Raw genomic sequence first — 22,119 nt, 5'->3', positions numbered from 1 at the left:
GTTGATGACAATTCGATTTTTTATGTATTTTACGATTATAAATTCTCTAAAAATTAAACGAGGAAAAATGTAATTTAAATCTTTTAATCACTGTAGTAAAAACATACATGGACGTCAGTTATTTATAATTTAAATAGCTGCATACACATCAACATGAATCTCGAAATCGCCTATGTGTAAAATAGCGTGCGACGTACGTAATATATCCGGGTGCGCATCTTCACTGTAATTACCTATCATGACAGAAGGATTCCGATATCACACACGGAGAATTACGTAATCTCACGGAAATCCCCGAATGTCATCACCGGTACACTACTTGATTCATAGAAAGCCTGTACAAACAAACCGCCATGTCAATTCCATTGGTATTTGGTGACACGTTTCCGAATCCTGTTGACATCAGTGACGTAAACGTAAAATATAACGCTGTGATGTAATACGTCTTTATGCTGGGTCCACTATCTGTAACGTTGGCAACGTAAGTTTCAATGATTCTCGTGGCTGCAGTATCTAACCATCCTGGAATACCAGAAATACGATAAAATCTTTCCATACAAAAACATGAATATATACAAATCAGGCGTCACGATTACGTTTAAAACATTAACATGTTAAGTGCCTTCAACAGTGCACGTTTTGTAGCAACATTCATACTGAAAAACATTTGCCAGTATTCAGATATTTTTTTAAACAGAATAAAAATGTTAAAGATATTTTATAAAGCATATCTGACATTCATAAAGCGAGATATCCAAATTATAATTCATTTCATATAAATATTTGATTTAAAAAAAACAAACAAGTGAAGTCATCTGAAACTGAGCAATAGACTTCTTCTTTAATAAGTTGCCGCATGACCTATAATTATGCCGTTGTGGCGTTATCAACAGTGAAAACAAAAAGGAAAAGTGGTATCCATGAATAAAAGCATTTCTCAAAAATAATATCTGATGAGAATAATATCATTAGGTCTTCAAAATCATGTGTTCGTCAGCTAGCTATTAGGCGGGCTACCGACTAGATGTTATTTTTAAAAGCAATTGTCCGTGGAATATCTGACTATAAGATCTATAAGATGTGTGTGTACTGAGGATTGTAACCGGACATGTCTGGTGTAATTAATTTAATTTCAAAACGGAACGGATTTAATACAGAGTTAATAATTTAACTTTACATGAAATACCCACGGTTAATTTAATCCACACCATAAGCATTAATACTTACCTCATATCGCTATACCAAATATTTTACTGTAACAATCTCCAATGAACTGCATGCAATTACATAGAGAGCTGTCAGTATATCACCCGGATGTAGCAATGTGTCACCAGGGGGCGTACTGCATAGTTAAGAGACGAAGATATCCTGAAAAAAATGTTCTAAGTGGCATTCCATTTCATATTTAAAAGTTAAAAAATATAAAAGCTAAGCTGTTCATATGTTATAGAGGAAAAGTCTTCATTAATAGCAATTTATAGCAAATCAAATATTGCTTTTTCTTTACAAACAGAAAATGGCGAAAAAAGTTTTTATTTTTTGTTCAGTTTCCGTAAGAATTACATTTTGTATGATATTTTGTAAACCTTGTCAGTTTTTGAGATAAACAAATAAAGAGTTTCGTGCTTTTATTCTGTTTGAACGTCACATTTGCTACTGACAGTAATTCGAATATCTCGCCACACGATCAGAGTTTTATAAATGCTAGGACGGGCCTACATGCCCGAGTGGCTACGGTCGGTGTCTTCACTTCCCTCTCGCTGATATAGGTTCTAAACCTCGGTGTGGAGTAGAATTCTTTCATGTGAGGAAAACATTAAGTGGACTTTGTGGATGTGCGAGGTTCTATCAAGTTGTCCACTCGTGCACAAAATAATGCTTGGAGTGGGTACCTGGGATCTTCCTTAGAGCCGGAAAGTCGCCATATGACCTAAAATGACGGTGTGATGTTACAGCTAACACAAAGAAATAACGCTATATTTTTTGTAAAAGTACCACCCAGTTGAGGAAAATTTCTTTAATTAATATGAAGCATTCTTGTCTTTTTCTTTAGTGCTTTTGTAATTAATATCAATACACATATTGCAATCTCTGCTAAAATATACTGAAATACCTGTAAATGCCTTCTGGAACGCTGGGCACTTATTCAGCAAGTTTCTGTTCAAATGAAGTTATATATTTGCTTGAAGGCACTCCGGGAAACTCTTTAAAACCTACAACATAATAATTATGTCTCTATCATATTAGTTACACGCATTTATAATTACACACATAACACATAAATCTTCATCAGAATTTAAAAAAAAATCTGCTTGGCATAGAAGTAAACACTACCTTAAACATAATTTTAAAGAGATGAAAGGAAACGCTTTCACATTAACTACACTGTACACACATAATTCAGGTTTTTATAACTAGTATCTAGTATTTTTGAGAACAGCCGCAATTCGGACTGGCCTCCTTAGTCAAGTCGTTATAATTAAGGTATCTGACTTCGAATCACTAACCCCTCACCGATGCAGACCCTCGTTTAGGATGTAGAACTCTTCGTGAGAGGAAGCCATCCGACTGGCTATCGGAAGATTGGTGACAGAGGCGAGCCCAGGTCATTTTTCCAGGGCGGGGGTGTCCAAATGGGAGTAGGTGTTGGAGTGGGTACAAATTATTGTTCGGGTCAACGGAGAGCGATTTTTGAGCGTTTTAGAGTAAAAAAACAAGAATCTGAATCCCATCAAAAATGTAATCATAACTTCGAAAATAAGAAATCCAATATTATTTTACAAATTTTCCCATGCTATAAAAACGAGCATACTAAGTGGAGGTACGGAAGAATAAAGGCAGGGCTAGCATTTTTGGGGGCAATGACCCCAGAGTTAACAAACCGTCTTTCAACTTTCTTGTCGAGCTTATGACCAACCTGACAACACAGAAAACAAGTTCCAAAGTATTTACCAAACATAACTTTCATATTGCATTTTGCAATTAAATTTTTGATCCAGACATGATTAAATAGATCTACACATTTTATATTAACAACAGTATGTGAAGAAAACTAAACTGCATTATAAATATAAATTATAATAGCTCTTCTTATGCGTAAGAATAATAAAGACGCTTGATTTGATCACGTGATCGATTCTAAAACCGACACTTGTTTTGATCATGTGACCTATTCTGAAATCCAATAACTAGTTTCAATACGCTCAAAAAAATGTGTTCATGATTCTGCGTGAAAATAGCAACTACTATGGCATTGCAACGCCACTGATAAGCCGATAGATTATTGATTTTTTTCATCGCCGTGCCTCGACACTGTTGTGGATGTGTATTGAGAAACTTTATCAGTTTGCGGCGGTCAGTACCGTTTATCAGTAGGCGAATCTATAAATATGCGGCAACATCCTACAGATCCCGATTCGCAATCTGTTAAAATATCTTTTCTGTGCATGTGTTTTTTCTAAAATATTATTTCAGAAAATACAGTGCTGAAATGAAATACTTTTCGCATGTCTAAGAAAATATTTTCAAGAGATATGTTATTTATAAAAAATAATACTATATAAAATATAATAATAAAAAATAAAATAAAAAACAGTGTTTTACTTGAAATAGAATAGGTAGAAAAATCAATACTTATTCGTCAGTTTGAAGTCATGATTTATTTGGTTTGGGGGAAGATGGAGGGGTAATTAATTTGACAGTTTGATTTTTTGTAATTATTATCTAATCTAATAATCGTCAGTAGATTTTTCTCTCATTGTTCGAATTCGTAATATCAACTATGAACAGATTACCGGTACTTCTGTTTTACACCAACTATTAAGAACATTTTTAAAGCTTCACAAACGAAAAAAACAGGGTAACAAACTACTATAACAAACAACTAATCGTATACAGTATACCATTAGTATAGAATTAGTAAAAAATTCATATGCAAATGAGCTAATAGTATACTATAACAAACTATTATCAAGATACTATTGCTAATCAAACTGTGTAATTAAAGGCATATTTATGTACTTGGTCGGACCGTCCTTATTCGTGATTTTATATTATGTATAATTATAGATTTTGATCTCGAAATCAACTGTAAATCGTTAATCAAAATGTCTTGTCCACAGAAGTTACATAAAAATGAATTGAATTTCAAATATATATAGTTACTAAAATTTAATACACAATTGCACGGTGCATATCCATATCGGCGGACCCTTTGCGAAATATGCTTTATCGGCGGATTTTTGCGTCGGCACCGGCGATTCTTTGCTATGCTATAAACAAGTTGGCAGTTATAAAAAGTCAGATAAGCACACCAAATTAATTAAGCTAGAATGTTTCCAAAAAGTCATTAGCCCTAGAGCCTCTCTGTGCGTAATGCAGAGAGCCTGCCTGTGCAAAAAAAGAAGAAAAAAAAAAACTGGTATGCAGAGAGACTGCCGGTGCCACGACAAAACCGAAAGTAAGTGGTTTTCATTCTCGCATACCAGAGGTCTACCGTGGTTCCCCGGATGAACGTTCGTCCCGGGATTTTGACGAACATCTGATGGATGAGAATGGTGGTTTTAAAAAAAGATCCATTTACATTTCGGCCTATTTATCTTTATTATTTGGAAGAATATTGATAAATGAATACAAATAGTGTGCTTGATATGTATGATATCAAAGCAAAAACTGGTTAAAGACTGTGGAAAAAGTCGGGCTAGTGTTCCATGTCAGTACACCATCAACAAATTTCATCGAGTTGCGAGCAAAATCGCTGATAATTAAAAAGTAAAGTCACTATAAAACATAGAAAAGATATTCTTATGTTCCGTGCTCTACTTATTTTTGAGCAGCATTCCTATGATCATGGATGGCAGCTCGATATTTCGCCTCCCATACCTACCTGGGCACTGTTTATAGCAAAAAATAGCCGGTGCCGACGCAAAGAAACCGCCGATATAGCAGATTTCGCAGAATGCGTCGATATGAATATGTACTGTGAATTGGAGAGAGCTTCCTGAATATACGCTGATCAAACTGGTATTTATCTGCAGGAAAATTATCGTTTAACGTAAAAAGTGCGCTAAATACTGTTATAACTGCGCGTACACATACGTTTTCATCATTTTTCAGACCGAGTAATTTTTGCTATGGGAGGTAATCCACCATTCCGCGATGATAACTTGCCACAGGTGCCCGTTATATTTTGGCCTCATTTTGTTGGTAATCATCCCTGCAGATGTACATTTATGTTACCAGTTTAATGTATTTCATCTATCTGAGGGTGCAAATATTTTCTGATGGTGATATTCGAAGGCAGAACCACCTGGGAAATCTTGTTCTTTTTCCACGGGCGTTTCGTACCCTAATTTACTGGAACCTAACTGTATACGCCAGTTCGGTAGGTTCATTGATATGACGAATCACCGTTTTCATAGTGTTTAATGTATTTCTTATATTATGATAATGATAGTTTGAAATACAAGTGTATATTAAATAACCTAAAATTGAAACAGACAATGTTATTTTGGTCAACAAACATACCAAACAATATGGATAATAATATTATCATATATCATGTGTATTTTTAAGAAAACAGTTACTGAATTTTAGCAATAGCTGGAATGGGAAAAAAATCTATAAAAATATTTTTACAGGTGTTTGTGTGTTAACTAATGACGACTCCTTATTAAAATGATGCTTATTAGTAACAAAAAACATTCCAGACTTTGTTAATTGATAAGTATTGTACACATTAGAAAACATAGTCTAGATTTTTTCAATGTCAGTTCAAGGAAATCCTGTTCCTTTAAACTTTCACATATTTGAATATTTTGACTTTCTTTCCAAACTTTCATAAAGTGTTACAAAGTTTGCCTGTTTCTGTTAGACTGTCAAGAACACATGATGTCAGGACATAGAGTGCAAACAGAAGTATTGAAGAGATTGAAATACATTGTCTAGCTTTATCTTTTTCATTTTATCAAACCTGGCAATAAAAGGTTTTTGTTAGTCGATGAACAACTGCTATTGGATAAGACTAGATTTTTTATCTTTACCTTTTGAACAAAATATAGAAGTGTATTGAACACAAAGTTAATAATTTTTATTGTTGTGCACTGTTAAAGTTGTGATCACTCCATTTCTTGCCACACGCAAGTGCATTACATAATGCCTGTATGTACTTCCCTGACATGAATGGGTTACATCAAGTCTTGAAACTGCAAAGCATTGCCCCCATCAGTCCTCTCAGTACTTTGATTTAAATTCTTTTCTTGTATAACCAATTTGCAAACATATCGATAAGAACTTCGATCAATGAAATAAGAAACCAAAATTCGATTTATATGAAGTCAAATACGTAGTTTTAAACGCAATTAAATTTCTTAAAAGAAAACTACTTGATGAATGATAGAAAATGACATTCATTGATTTACGTTCAGTATACAATTGCAGCGTTATAAAGGAATTTCCCATCATGACAGATTGATGCCGAAATCACACACGGAGAATTACGAAAACACACGGAAATTGCCGATTGTAAAACTAAACAAACTCGGCTTATAGGAACTGTGTATACTATGTACTATACCGTGTTCCGTAAGTGTACAGCCAGATGTGTTGGAAGGTCTCTTGCAATCAGTGTGCAATCAGTGTGCAGGATTCTTCGGAAGATGATGAAAGTGTTTAATTTTTTTTCTTGGTGGTCATCTGTCCGCTGATACACCCGCATCATTTTAAAAGAGACGTTACCGTCGAAGATTGCAGTACTCAGCAGCCCTATAAAATATATTTAGACAAACATATCAACTCCAAATAATTTTAGTTTTTACTCCGCCAATTAGAAAACGATCATGATGCTATCTATTCATTTTGACATGTTACATTTTAGACTGAGATAATGAGAACTGTAGAAAATAATTCAAATCATCTTATAAAACATACTGCATATCCTCGTCTACGGCACAATCTGCACCAACTCTAATTGCAGTGAAAAAGTAGTGTTCCGAAATGATTAGAACGTGTGCGGACTATCCGATGTAAATATTTACGTAAAAAACGGATACAAGCCCAAAAAATGGACTCATACCAGTGTAACTCTAGAAGTTAAGAAATGGTTCAGAAAAGTCAAAGAACTATGGCCTGTTGGCTACATTCCTAGTCTTATTCAACAGTACGGCTACGTTCCAAGTTTTTTTGTGTGTGTTTTTTTTATATTTGTTTCTCAGTTATTGGTGCTATTCAAAGATTAATCTACATTTACGGATACTGTTCAATAGTTGTAGCTAGATTTGTATATTTCCGGATTTGTTCGTTTATCTTGGTAAATCTATTAAAGATAAATCCAAATTTTAATGCTACTTACAACCAAGCAGAACAGCAAATATTGAGAATATTTTCTCGGCGTTAGTATTTGGTGACACGTTTCCTAATCATGTTGACTTCAGCAACGTAAACGTAAAATACTGTGATGTAATACGTCTTTATGCTGGGATCACTATTTGTGACGTTGGCAACGTTAGCTTCATTGATACTTGTGGCTGCACTATCTTACCATCCTAGAATACAAGTAAAATGATAAAACATTTCCATACAACTTAAATACGTATGAAGCAGACTTTGCGCCTTCAAAAGTGCCTCTTTGTTGAAAAAAGAACAACAACATATGCCAATATTCAGATCAAGTTTGCACAGAATAAGTGTTTTTAAAAATGTAAATATTGAGTCTCTTTTATCATAGCCTCATTAAAAGTATACAAACTTGAAATCAGTAGCTAGTAGAAGTTTGTAGATCAAATCCACCAATTAAGTGGAAGTTTGAAGATCAAAACCACCTATCTAAGTGGTTATGATCACTTGCGATGTAGCGCCAGGACAACTTCCCCAATGACATGATGGGCTTTCTCTGACTTCTGCTACAGTGTTTTATCGATTCTGCTTTTTTCTAGAAATCTTGGAAGTCTGTAGACGCCTTGCATAAACTCACACCGTTTCGTCTTTCTGTTCAAGTGTTCGCTTTTTAAGTGAGAAGAGCTGCTGTATTGGCCGTGGCTTTTCATGGCAAGAAGAAGACTCGCTTGTTCAGTTGTTAAAGACAAAAAGAATAAAGCTGTAAAGATATTTTTGTATTGCTGAAGCATATTCCGGTTTGCAAACACGGTCTCGCATTCCTCGGACTAGCAGTACCATCCAGCAGACGATAAAAATTAAAATATTTTCTCTCCACCTTTAAGACAGAACACCACTACATCCAGCTGTTATTTATTTCATATAAAATCCACTTACTTTATAACGTTCTTTTCGACATTTTCTAGCATATCAGAATTTCAGAGACATATATTCCCATAAAGAACTAGATCGCTACTTTAGAAAAACAAAAAGAAAAGGGGGTGTTAACTTTTATATAAGAAAACTACAGTTCGTTAGATACAACCCGCTGAATTTACTACTTTTCGCTTCTTTCAATCTCTCTTTTCGAGACATTAAATTCTTACGCCGCCAGTTTTACCTAGCATGCGATAGGAACATGCTGATTTCAACAGAATGCAAAGTGATACATACTGAAACACGGTAGGGTAAAAGTAAATACGTTGCTGCCGAGAAAATGCACTAGGAAAGGAAAAAAGATTAGTACTATCTATATTTGGACTACTTGTGATTAGACATGCGGAGGACTTTACATACATGTTTGGTAGTGTCAGCCTTAATTCATGTCGGTAAGTTATCAAGGGACAGTATTAATGTTGAAAGACCGCCGTAAGTCCGCAACATTCTGTTTCTGTATCCGCATTTCATTGTATCATCATTTAATTTCGTGAGATTTAAAATTTCGTGTTTTGCCCTAAACCAATTCGTGAATGGATTTCAAATTTTGAACAGAAAATGAACGGGAATTTTATGGCTTCGTAAGGCTTTGATTTTGCTGTGTTTTATTACCATTTTTTGGACATCTTTTCCACTAAAGCAAGATAATATGAGAACGTTATCGAGCTGCTGGTGACAGGAAACGCGTATTTTATTTTTAGTAGACTGAATAAAACAGAATGATATTTAAACCAGGTAAATACCAAATTATGTTATAAATTTTCAAATGATATTATCCTTTGATTTCACGAAACTAAAAGTTTCTCCTGCATAAGGTAGCAGATGCCGGTTTTTTCTAGTATTTCCGACTTCCGAGCGATGTGGCCCAGTCAGACGGCTTCTGATATCTTACGAGATGCAGACCTGAAAATAAAAAGATACCTGTTAACATCTTACTTGAAGAAGAAATAAAATACATAGTTAACTTCATACAAAGCATAGATTTTTAAATCCACAAGCCACCTGAAAGATAATTTCAGCCCGCGAAAATACATGACATTTCAGCCCAAATTAGCCATATCTCCAACTGGCCTTAAAATGTTAGGGGAAATGATAGAGCCAAATGGCCACTTGCATTCTGTACTCAGTTTCAAGTATTACTTGCAGAGCTGGACAAAAATACCTGTCAACCGATTACTTCTTTCACTATTTTCAACTGTGTGAGGCCTATATGACATTTGACAGTTCACGAGACGCTCAGTGCTGATAGTGGTATATACGCATTTCAAGCAGTTATATGAAAATGATGCCATCAAGCTTACATTCGCATCTGCCAGAATTTCTGCAACATACCATTCTTAAACTTGTTAATCACAAACTCACATCAACAAATATTTCAAACATCAAAACAGCCTTCACTTCAAGGTTTTATCTCTAATGACAGATTTTGACCCTGGCCAATTCGAATCTGTGGCCGGAAACTACCAACTGCTACCTAACTCTTCTCCAACTGGATCAGCAAAACTGGTATGGACAAAGAGAGACAACTCTAGCATGGTTTACATGCCGTGTCATTAACTATTAACTTTTATCTGTAATATTCTGTAACTGAGGAAGAGGCGTGTCTATAAACCGTACTTCAACTAAGTTAGAGAACATATCTTAGGTTCCGCCTACATATAGAATACGAAAGGGAAATGTTGAAATTTCTGAAACCATTCTCTATTTCAGATAGTTTATCTATTATCAAGTTTAAGCTGCGTGGTTCTACAGTTTTCACAAGTCAATCAATAATGAAAATGAAAGAAAAACTTCTATTTCACCAAGACCAAATCAATTGATATTCCCAAACGTTTGTAAAATACTGTCAAGATCAGTGTTTAGCACAACAAACTGTTCAGATTGTTATTATATGGTGCCCCTGTAGCACATTAAAACACAAGTTTCCAAATAAAGTCAAATGAATACATACACAGGTTGTGCACTCATGATTGAAAAAATCAGATTCAAAGTAATTAACTTTTTTTAAAACTATGTACATAGAATAAACTGGCAGCAACTAATCGGACTGTTAAAAGTTAAACATACAGTTTTGAAATGCCAAACCCATATTGTTAGTAATATCTGAAAAATATTTCGATCCCTACGCATTTTATCATCACTTTTTCCACCAAGTTCACAACCGAAGTTCGCATAGTCACTTGTGGAGTTTCTCGTTTATATTTCCTCAATACCTCGTCAGAACGATGGCTAGTTCGATATTTTTTTCCCTGTATATCCACATTAGCATCATGTAACCAAGTAACGCACGTTTTCTTGTCACTTATTACAGTGTCCAGTGTAATTACCGGTTAGACCCCTTTTGATGCGATGGTTTTCATGAAGATTTTTATTTTGTTAATTCCAACGTTTTGGTTTCCATATCTTACAGGCAATCCTGGCAGTGGACGTCGATAGAAAGTACTACTATCGACAGCCTCAAGATATTTGTTAATGTAATCTGCGAGACAGCGTGGTCCTGAAAAAAAAGTGTGAAGAGCAATAAAGGGGAATAAATCGTGTTTACCAAGTTACTCGTCCTTTTTTCTCTCTTGGCCTATACTTGACAAAGGAAGGACAACCGGATTTAGTTACTGAAAACTACAAATTCACTGCTCTACTCGGTAATTTTAGATTTTAACGGCTAGAAAATTCTTCAAACGATTTAACAACAAGGTTCAAAAGCAGAAGTACAGAACACTTTTTAAAATGGCAGTCATTAATTCCAATCGCGTTGCATAGTTACAGTGTGGGAACTCGACAGGGAAACTGAATGTTCCTAAGGTTTGCTGTCATTTGCTGGTAGACAGTACCCGATGTAGTTTAATGCTATATTACAGAACCCACTTGACCTTTACATAAGTCATGTTTTACACCACATATGGCACAAGATCACAGTTATTTGCTCTTGGTTGACCAATTCGGAAGTGGTTACGCGGAAAATAGTTCCTCTGTTTGATGGGAATATGGTGAATTTTTGAGTGAAAGACCTGCAATAAATGGCATGATTTAATAGAGGAGATATTAAATAGTAGGTACATGTACCATTTGACAGAATGAGAATGTCAGAATATGCATAGCATGACTTTTTGATAGGGCCATTTTTGCCTGTTTGCGGCCATCTAGAGAGTATTCTTCATATGCATGTGATTGGTTCAAAATGGTGGAAAAAAGTGCCGGTCAATCCGATGTTTACTGTGGCTGGAATTTTTTCTCTTGAATAGTTCTGTTGAGTTCAGGTATTTTATGGGGGTGGAATGCATGCAAATTTGCTATAGTGTCCATTGCCTATATAGAACATATAGTAAAAATAAACTGTGGTCTTAGGCCATATAGTGTGGACGCAAACGAGTTTAAAGATGAACCTAAGTTAATATAGGATTAAAAGTAGTCTGAACGGAGTATTATAGTATTAAAACTACCTCGGGAGGTGGTTTTAATACTTTGTTAAAAAGGAATACTACATTATATTAAAAGTGTGAACGCAAATGTGAGTTATAACTGGTTTTACAATCCCAAATCCCAGATCTTACTATTGACGGAAGAATACCATGCGCTTCTCTTTTGTATCAAACAATTGATGCTATAGCGGGCAAAAGTAATTGGAGTGTTGATGAAGCAAAAACATTAAATTGCAATATGGAGTCATGCTGATGCTCAAAATGGACTATAGATGGAATCAACAGAAATTCTTAGATGAACACAGAAGTTAAAAACTTGATGACTCCTTCTTGTTTCTGTCAGCCTCCTTCTTTGTAACCTTTTTGCTTATTGCAAAATATTTGTTTACTTCCAACATTGCATGTTTATATTTAAACCACATTTCTTTGCCTAGTGTGGAAGCAAACCAGATTATATTTTGATGGGTTTTAAATGTCTGATAAAAATAAAACCGATCTGCTAGTGTGAACACGGTATAAGAGGACTTAATTTTATCATTTTTCCAAATTTAATTGTTCAGCTCATAAAATGTGTGAACAAGCGATATATTTTTTTATATAAAATTGCAGTGGGAAAGGTGTTCTTAAATGCTCCTAAAATGCACCAGAATGCAGAAAATGAAGCGCTGAATTTCAAACTTTTCCGGGCGGGAGTGGTGGAGGCTTGGTGGCTATGCCCCCGGACTCCTAAGCTGGTCGGCTACTTTTCTATTTCAGCCTGTTCAACAAAATCTAAATGGCAACCCTTTACTTGTAAACGGCTAGCGTCAACAAAAGTCATATCAAATTACTTAGTGTATACATAAGTGACACAACTTAGTCATAGTAGTATACATAGAGACACATGTTTATCATAGTGAGGGTTCGGTCAGACCCCCTTTGAGAAAATTGGATTGATCCGCGCGTGAAATACACATAATTTATACAAAATTCCACAAACAATAATCTCGTTTTTTTTTCTCAACCAGTTTTCCTTTTTCATAAGATACAAAACAGACAGAAATCAAATCCCAAACTTACTTGCTTCATTAACGCGATTCCGAAGCGCCGATGCTACGTTAATCAATTCCATATATCATCTCTATGTACAGCCTATAATATACATGTACAGGACGAAGTATTTTAGTTTGTATCACCATAATAAAAACTATATTCTTAACTATTAGTTTATCTGAACCCGATTAAATCATTCCTGTAACAGCTGTTGCGCTTACAGACGCACATGCCTAAATAGATACTGCTGGCATTCAGCGCCGAGTCCTGTGGGAGCGACTTCCGGTTTGACATCATATGGGCCCGTTTTAAGGAGATGTGTCTTGCAATTACAAATCATACTTCCTTGGAATCTGCTGTAGACACTAACGAACATGACACCTGGTTCATCAGAGGTGAATCGGAATCTGCCGCTCGGATACAGGTATTTGGAAACATTGTGATTTTTTAAAACTTATCCTCAATGAAATGTTTCCACTGCTGCCATATATGACAGTCTCGTTGCTATGAGATGAATGGTTTACCATTTCCGCTGCCTGGTTTACTGTATTAGCATCCGACCTCCTGTATAACCGTTTAATACGACAAAATCGAGAGTCAGTCAAGCACCTGTACAAATATATAAATAAAGACCTTGTAATCCGGGGGTTTTCGGCTTTCTTCTCACAATTTTACGGTCATTTTAGCCGTGATGGGTAATTATATGAACATAATGAATAATAATACTTTACGGTACCAGAATGATTTTTTTTTAAATATTACCTAGTGTTTTCAGGTAGCTGCATCGTGAACATATGTGATTTGTGATTACACTCCATATCAAAGTACTTAACGTAACGGCTTTTATTTTAACCTTAAACGAGACCTAGATAACGGTGCTAAAAAGTTATTTTTATCACGAAGACTTGCCTTCTATACTCCTATGAACTTATACATTTCTATCATTTAAAAAGAAGAAATATGTGCTGTTTTTACGGTGGTATCTTTAGGACATGTATTTTTTTTTGTTCTTTAATTATTTCGTTCGCACGACATATTATCTCGTGCGCAGGACATCTTATCTCGGGCTCTCGTGATAAGATGTCGTGCGTTCGAGATAAGATGTCGTGCACACGAGAAAAGATGTCGATAGCTCGAGATAAGATGTCGTGCGCACGAGATAAGATGTAGAACGCTTGAGATAAGATGTCGGGTGTTCGAGATAAGATGTCGTTCGCACAAGAAGAGCTGTACAGCGCACGGGATAAGATGGCGTGTGCATGGTGCCGAGCGCTCGAGATAAAATGTTGTGTGCTCGAGTTAAGATGTCGTGCGCACGATATATTCTAAAAATATTTAAAATATTTGAATGTCCTAAACATTCCACCGTATTTTTATCTGAGAATTGCATACAAACCGGAACAATTATCAGCATTTATCCTGCATTCGTCCTCTTCCACTGTAAACTGCTGAATGCGTGGTCTTACATCGATATAACTGAGTCGGGTCCATGTGAATGTTGCTCATCTACACCTGGAAGTATGAAGGTAATACGGCGGTACGTTATTGGATCGTGAAACTTGTCCTTTGAAAAATGTAATGCGGTCACATGATTTCAAATTTACTGTTTATTTTGACAGCTACTTAAATGTGCCTCTGTGATGTAGATGATGATGTACTACTGTTGTGGTGACTTTGATAAAAGCTATAGAGGTGTGCATTATACAGAAAGCTAAGATGTAGATTTCATTCTATGGCAACAGAGAACCCTGACATGATAGACTGGAACTCTGACTTACTGTTATTGCTGCTAAACGACATTTTAAAAGCTAATGCCAAGGCATTCAGTGTGTACGAGGCATGAGGCTTATCACGCTTGAGTAAAAAATATTTCTTGTATATACAATACATTTTACTTACCTTGAAAGTATCTTTTATACCATTTCTTCACGCTACGGAATTCCGTTAGGGCCATCGCCTTTGTATGTGTTGATCTGAAACGCGATACTCGATAGTACGATGATGAAAACGCGAAAACACGAAACTACGACAACGAAAACGCGACAACACGATGATGATAACGCGATACTACGATAACGAAAATGCGATAATACGATAGTACGATGATGATAATGCGATATACTATCGCGTTTTCACCATCGTACCGCCGCGTTTTCACCATCGTAATATCGTGATATCGCGTTTTCGTTATCGTAGTATCGTACTATCGCGTTATCACCATCGTACTGTCGCGTTATCACCATCGTATTGACGCGTTATCAACATAGTACTGTCGCGTTATCACCATCGTACTATCGCGTTATCCCCATCGTACTGTCGCGTTATCATTATCGCACTATTGTACTAATTTATGAATCAGAATTAGCCTAATGTTTCCCTTCGTAATCTCACTCTGGGTCAGACATTTTGTCACATTGAGGGGAAATGTTTCTATACGCATGAGCACCGGAAGGCGATAGTACGATGCTGATAACGCGATAGTACGATGGTGATAACGCGACAGTACGATGGTGATAACGCGATAGTATGATGATGAAAACGCGACAGTACGATGGTGAAAACGCGATAGTATATCGCATTATCATCATCGTGCTATCATATCATCACGTTTTCGTTATCGTGGTATCGCGTTATCATCATCGTGTTGTCGCGTTTTCGTTATCGTAGTTTCGTAATTTCGCGTACCGCGTTTCAGAACAACACATTCAAAGGTGATGGCCCTAACGGAATTCCGTAGAAAACACGATAGTATATCGCATTATCATCATCGTACTATTGTATTATCGCATTTTCGTTATCGTAGTATCGCGTTTTCAAGTCATCATCGTGCTCTCGCGTTTTCGTTATCGTGGTTTCGTGATTTCGCGTTTTTATCATCGTACTATCGAGTATCGCGTTTCAGATCAATACAATCATTCAAAGGCCCTAACGGAATTCCGTAGTTTTCACCAATATACTTTCTCGTATAGTTTTTGAGGACAGAAGGGAGATAATTACATAAATCTGAATTGTTCACGGATTCTCTCATATCTGCAAAACAAAGGGTATGAATATAGACTGTGTGAAATGGTATAGATCTATTTTTTTAGAGAAGAACTATGCCACTTAGATCAACTTATCATGGAATATTTAATCTTATAATACATCTACTGAATTTTTGTTTGGTATTTGACTCCTGACTAATTTAGGCATTATGTTTCTGAACGGAATTACTCCTCAACAATTAGTTTAGATAATACTTTTTTTAAATTTCTAAAGTTTATTTTTCTAAATCTCAACTTTCCCGCTTTTACTATAATACCAACAAAATTCCTTCTATCTCTTCCCTATGTATGAGACAAAGGGGGCATAATCATACAAAATTTGAACAGCCTCAGGAGTTATCTCATATGAACAACAAAATAGGGTCTGAATACAGACTGGTAAATCGGTATCATATGATATATGAAGAAAAATTATATTTGTCTAAATTATACGTCCACGAAAGAAATTACATATAATTCTTTTTAACAAAAATTTGAAGATGATGTGTCTGCTGTTGTGTTCTATAAGCAGACGACATCACTTACTTGTATCAGCTGACGCTGTGTTCTGTAAGCAGACGACTATAAGGATCGTACATGCCTGCCTGTGTAAGACGGGGTTTTCCCTTCCCAAGGGACAGTGTGGAATGAAAAATCGAGCGTTAGCGAGGTTTTTTATCCATGCTGTCCCAAGGTTAGGGAAAACAGCTGTCTTACACAGACAGACATGTTAGATCATTTTTCTTGCCTATCATGTTCAAAATAGATCATGGAGACAAACAGGTTTTTGGTATTTCCTGACATTATTTATAAAGTATATGACGTCACAATGGTACCAGTACTATATGACGTCACCTTAGTGCACGCTATTTTGGACAAGGTTTTTCCCTAGGGAAAGACAGGAATATCTATCCCCGGCGCGTGCTCAGATAAATGTATACTATCCCCGCTAGGTAGGCAAGAAATCACTTACTTGTATCGACTGACGTTGTGTTCTGTAAGCATCGGCTGACGTTGTGTTCTATAAACAGACGACATCACTTACTTGTAACAGCTGACGTTGTGTTCCATAAGCAGACGACATCACTTACTTGTATCGGCTGACGCTGTGTTCTACATGCAGACAATATCACTTACTAGTATCGACTGACGTTGTGTTCTATGAACAGACGACATCACTTACTTGTAACGGCTGACCTTGTGTTCTATAAGCAGACGACATCACTTACTTGTAACTGCTAACGTTTTGTTCTATAAGCAGACGACATCACTTACTTGTATCGACTGACGTTGTATTCTATAAGCAGACGACATCACTTACTTGTATCGACTGACGTTTTGTTCTATAAGCAGACGACATCACTTACTAGTATCGGCTGACGTTGTGTTCTATAAGCAGACGCCATCACTTACTTGTATCGGCTGACGTTGTGTTCTGTAAGCAGACGACATCACTTACTAGTATCGGCTGACGTTGTGCGACTGTGTCCGGGCAAATGCTCGATCTGTGTGTTGTGAGTTTGCTATTGAGCACTTTCACCTAAATAAAATCAATATAGATGTAATTTATTATTTTATCCTATGTTTGACGTCGCGGGAGTGTAATAAAGACATTACATAAAAATGGTACTGTGTGGCAGGAAAGGCCGTACCGGCGACAGTAACCATCAGAACAAATCAACACCCTTTACAATATTTACAAATTTATTTACAAAAGATGATTATTTACAATGAATAGATGATATGAAGAAAAAAAAACTGATTATAAGAAAGAAAAAAAAAGAAAGTTCAGTATCTCTAGATACAAAAGTTCTTATAGTCCATTCTAAGCTGACGTGACACAGGTCTTTAATGTAATTGTGAACTTTAAGTAGCACAAACAAAACATAGCTTCTAAATTCAGTCCCTTTAAACCGTGAATACGTTGATTCCGTGTTGGCTCCCTATGGTGGTAGGTGATTGCATCCCTGAGCTGACTTCAGAGGATAACAAAAATCATCGTCTTTGCGGTTTACGGCACAACCATGGGACGAAAGCTCTGCGCTGGGAATATCACATCCAGGCGAGTGAAGACAAGTGAACCTCGGGCATTGTACTTCCGGGTTATGACATCACCAGGAAAAATCGTCTGGCGGAAGAAGCTAAAATATATAACATATGGTAAGCACCATAGCAAAACAAATAAGTCAGGGCATAAAACTGCTCCTTTGGGTACACCATACCTCCGTAGGCTCCCATAAATAATACGTGCTACTTATACAAAACATACGTGCTACTAAGTTCAGACGTCACATGATTAAAATACGTCACTTATTACTTCCATTATTACAAAAATTACTTACTTAAAAGACTAAAGTTAAAGTATGAAATGATATGAAAAGTATATGATGAAACATTATAGATACGGACATGATAAACTGCAGCTATTATTTACAACTACAAATTAACAAAATTCAATATAAATCAAACGTTATATGAGAGTTGGCATCCATATAATATCTAATGCCATACACTACAACGGACATTAATTAGATGTGCTATAGACTGGCACACAATTACAAATTACAATAATATATTACAAACATGGCACTAGACTTGCCATATAGATTTATACATAACCATACAATGCAGTAATGGCGTTCCATAATAACGAAATGTTTGACATAAGTTTTTGAAACAGTGCTTTACAATTATCACGATACAAATTTCAGTATAAATTTTACATCTTATATAAACGAAACATTTAGACTCCTCTTTCTAAATAATTCACAAAAGTCTGAAAAATTTAATAAATTATCCCGACATACCGAAACTAGCCAAAATCATGTGCCAAAAAGTAAATGTTACAGAATTCTGTAGAATGAACACAAATTTATCAAATAAAAATCGTAATGCAAAAATCATACAAAAATCTAACAAATAAATTTCTTACCTCGATCGAGCATAAATTTCTAGCAAGAAAATAATTCAGACATAGATTCGTCTATAAAGTCGTAAGGTGGTGTGCGCAAGGCATATCTAGTCCAGTCTATTTAAAGGGTAATGTCCCGCCAAATACTTAATTTCATAGGATTCACGGCTAAGCCGTGGACTCCGACTATTGTCATTTTCACGGGATTCACGATATAGCCGGGGAATCTAACTACTTTGGCGCGAATTTAAATTGACAATTTGAGGCCCATTATAGTGGTTTTGGGGATAAAAACACGAATTACTGAAGTTTATAAAATATCAACTTTCTTATTACTGAACAGAATTCAATGAAATTTACATGGAAATTTAAGTAATGAAATACAGAAAAACATGAGAGGTATTTCATGCGTGAAATCTGACCTTTACCTCAATAACTCAAAAATTTACAAAAAGATGATGCAATACCTGCATTTACACTACAGATAAAATAAGGCCCGTATGTCAATTTGTGACATACTGTAATAAAGCTTTAACGTGGACGTCGTTTTATATGTAGGAGACGTTGGTCAAATTGACTTGTTTATATAATGAAAGTAAGTAGAATTTTTTATGCTTCGACTGGAAAAGCTAATATGTGATAAAAAGAATATTACATCTGCGACTTTACACACTGAATTGACTCGGCACAGTCTGTCTCGCATTTTATTATTTTATTCAACTCGTTTAATAAATTCAGTATGAAAGGACACTCATGTAATATCCTCTATGTCAAAAATATAAATATAATACAACATTTCATAAAATCATTAAGTGAAAAGATATCCTGGACCATTAGAAGTAAAGAAACAATGTTCCCACACCCCTGCCTTCGGGATACTTCATCCTATTTTGCGTAATTTGGACATCAACACGATGTACAAAGGCAAAGTAAAACCATAAATTACAAAGACAAAACAAATATACAAAGAAGCTAAATGCAACACCGCCATGGGAAAGTTAGAGGTAAAACAAATTCTGGAACTGACCTTACACAATGCGGATGAAACTTTGCGCAGTGCGCACCAAATGTCACGTGGTGTGAACTTAACCACGATCTCACAGCTCACGTGATATCTGAGGATAAAAGACCCGTATTAAGATCGACAAATTATATATTCTCCGTTTGTAATTTCGGCAATCTTCGGACTTACGGAAAAACCACGTGCGTTTTTAAGCTACATTTTCACCCGAAAAATATCTGCTTGCCAGGTGTCATTACATCTCAGTTACCAGTAAGACAAAACCGCTTCCTTAATTAAAAATAAAAACAACCCATAAAACCATGGATATACGTATGCACTCTACTCATAGCATCATGTTATATAAATCTCTACATCAATACAAAGCAAAGGGGAACTCATAGATCTTTAAAATACAAGTTATATTTGTATACCTTGCTGATGGTTTAGTTTGCAGCCGATTTTACGAGGTTTAACTGTGACGTTTGTCTCACTTTTACAGGTGGCACTGTATCATCAGCTTACAAGGAATGTGGACGATTAGTAGAGGGCGCTCCACCGTGTAATGTTTCCCAGAATGATATGTTACTTCCGCCGGAAACGAACTGTGACATTGTTGTAATAGCTGAAAACTGATGGAGAAATTCAAACATTGAGTTTCAAAATTGGAACTGTTCATCAACCATTAGTCTGGCTAGATAATATTGTTTTCATAGGAACACTTTCTTAATTTTTACTTTCTCTGTCATCAGAATTCCTCTTTGATCTTTCTCTTGTTTTGAGAAGAATGGGGGCATTATTATAAAAAATCTTAAGTGCCTTATCGCTTATATCCTGTAAAAAACATAGGGTATGAACACAGACTAGAAAACAATAGTATAGGATAAGAGAATAAAAAATACTATTTGTCTCAATTCTATACCTGCATTAAATAAACCGCTATCTACAAGTATTTAACGAAAGTTTGACTATAATGTGTTTGTCGTTGTTTTCATTAAGCAGACGACATCACTTACTTGTACAAGCAAAATGCCCAGCTTTATAATGCTACCTCACTGGAATATTACGCCGTAAACACGTAACATGATATCCAACTAAGTCAGATTATACTGACAACGGGCTGACAAAATTCTAGCCCTATCCTCTAAGTGCAGAGCGCCAAGCAAGGAAGCTACTAGTACCATCATGACGCAGCCAGAGATCGAACCCACGACCTCCCGCACTCGAGCCGGGCGCTCTACCAGGATACCATGCACGTTTAAATACATTATCCAATTTGAAATTATGAAATGGCTTTGAAATGTGTATAATGTTTGTAAATAAAGTCTTTACTTTTCACTGATTTGTCTTTGAACGCTGTATTTATGTCACTATAGGCTAAATAACGGCTCATCTCCAATCTGCGGTCCCGCTCTAGTCGTTTTTTCCTGCGCCAGTTAGATCGCTCACTTCGTCGAGCTGTTGTCAATAGAGAACACAATTCAACATCTTGTTTTAACAAGTTAAAGCATACCAAAAGTTCCTTCTAGGGCATATCTATATAAATACAAATGACCATCTTGTAAAATTTTGGTTGCAATGTCCTGTTTTATACTGCCAAAAAATATCAGTAAGTATTTACGCTAGTTATTTAACATAAATTGTTAAATCCATCTGTTACCCTCTTTCAGTAGAGTAAATACGGCAATAAGACATTGACCTGGTATTCGGTGTGTGAATTTGCTACACAAAATTTAGAGGGTCGCAATGGGGTTTGTTTTCATATATTAACCATGCATTTGAAGGTAACGATAATATTTGGTTGTTTACATTTAAATTTGCTGATATATGTCTATCTGGTGAATGTACATATGTTATGTTCAGGAGGAAGTAAAAGAATCAATTAATCATCCTCGGGTTTAGTATTGTGTAACCCATGGAGTCCCCCTCAATTGAGAAATAATAGTTTAACGTCAGAGGTTATTTCTAAGGTCACGGATTTTAAATTTGGGCCAGCTTGTAATTACAACAGCTTTCGTCATCAGTAGCTCAGTCAAGTGTGACTTATTGAATTAAGATATTCCTTCTCAAGAGAAGGAATAATTACATGAAAAAATAATTCACTGCGTCTGATAAAATAACTCGGATCAGAAATCTTAACGTATTCCTCGAATCATGGAAAGCACTATATTTTATTATCGCACAAGTTTCGTATAGGCTTTCGCTGTGATAATTATCAAATTTGATTTGTTCATTTTAATATTCTCTTTAAAGCAAAGGCGGTTAGTTAAAGATGTAAAAGTCCTGACTGTGTCAAACAATGGCTAGAAAATATGTCTAGAAAAGATCAAATACAACGTAACTAAACAGTTTCCAAAAATGCTTTTTGAAGAAAATATCTATGATAACATAAATGACCATACTCTTCTGGGACGGATGGATTTGTTT

General features: G+C 35.7%; 1 long non-coding RNA gene across 4 annotated transcripts; it reads right to left on the bottom strand.

The window, feature by feature from the left end:
• Positions 1–235: 235 nt before the first annotated feature.
• On the bottom strand, positions 236–21,149 carry LOC123539717 (uncharacterized). 4 transcript variants are annotated; one of them, XR_008367683.1, is made up of 12 exons: positions 21,025–21,149; positions 20,127–20,324; positions 19,720–19,807; positions 17,195–17,321; positions 14,658–15,788; positions 14,155–14,270; positions 13,283–13,367; positions 7,349–7,541; positions 6,575–6,762; positions 2,114–2,213; positions 1,228–1,368; positions 236–522 (listed from the first exon to the last, which is right to left on the bottom strand). It is a non-coding gene; the product is annotated as an uncharacterized LOC123539717 (long non-coding RNA). The 4 variants fall into 4 exon arrangements; XR_008367684.1 differs by lacking the exon at positions 19,720–19,807 and having other exon boundaries at positions 17,149–17,321; XR_008367682.1 differs by lacking the exon at positions 19,720–19,807.
• Between the last annotated feature and the right edge of the window lie 970 nt (positions 21,150–22,119).

Source organism: Mercenaria mercenaria, chromosome 16, assembly GCF_021730395.1.
Source record: "Mercenaria mercenaria strain notata chromosome 16, MADL_Memer_1, whole genome shotgun sequence".
Taxonomy (NCBI): domain Eukaryota; kingdom Metazoa; phylum Mollusca; class Bivalvia; order Venerida; family Veneridae; genus Mercenaria; species Mercenaria mercenaria.
The sequence above is the reverse complement of the archived record's forward strand: the minus strand, read 5'-3'. Positions and strand labels throughout refer to the sequence as shown.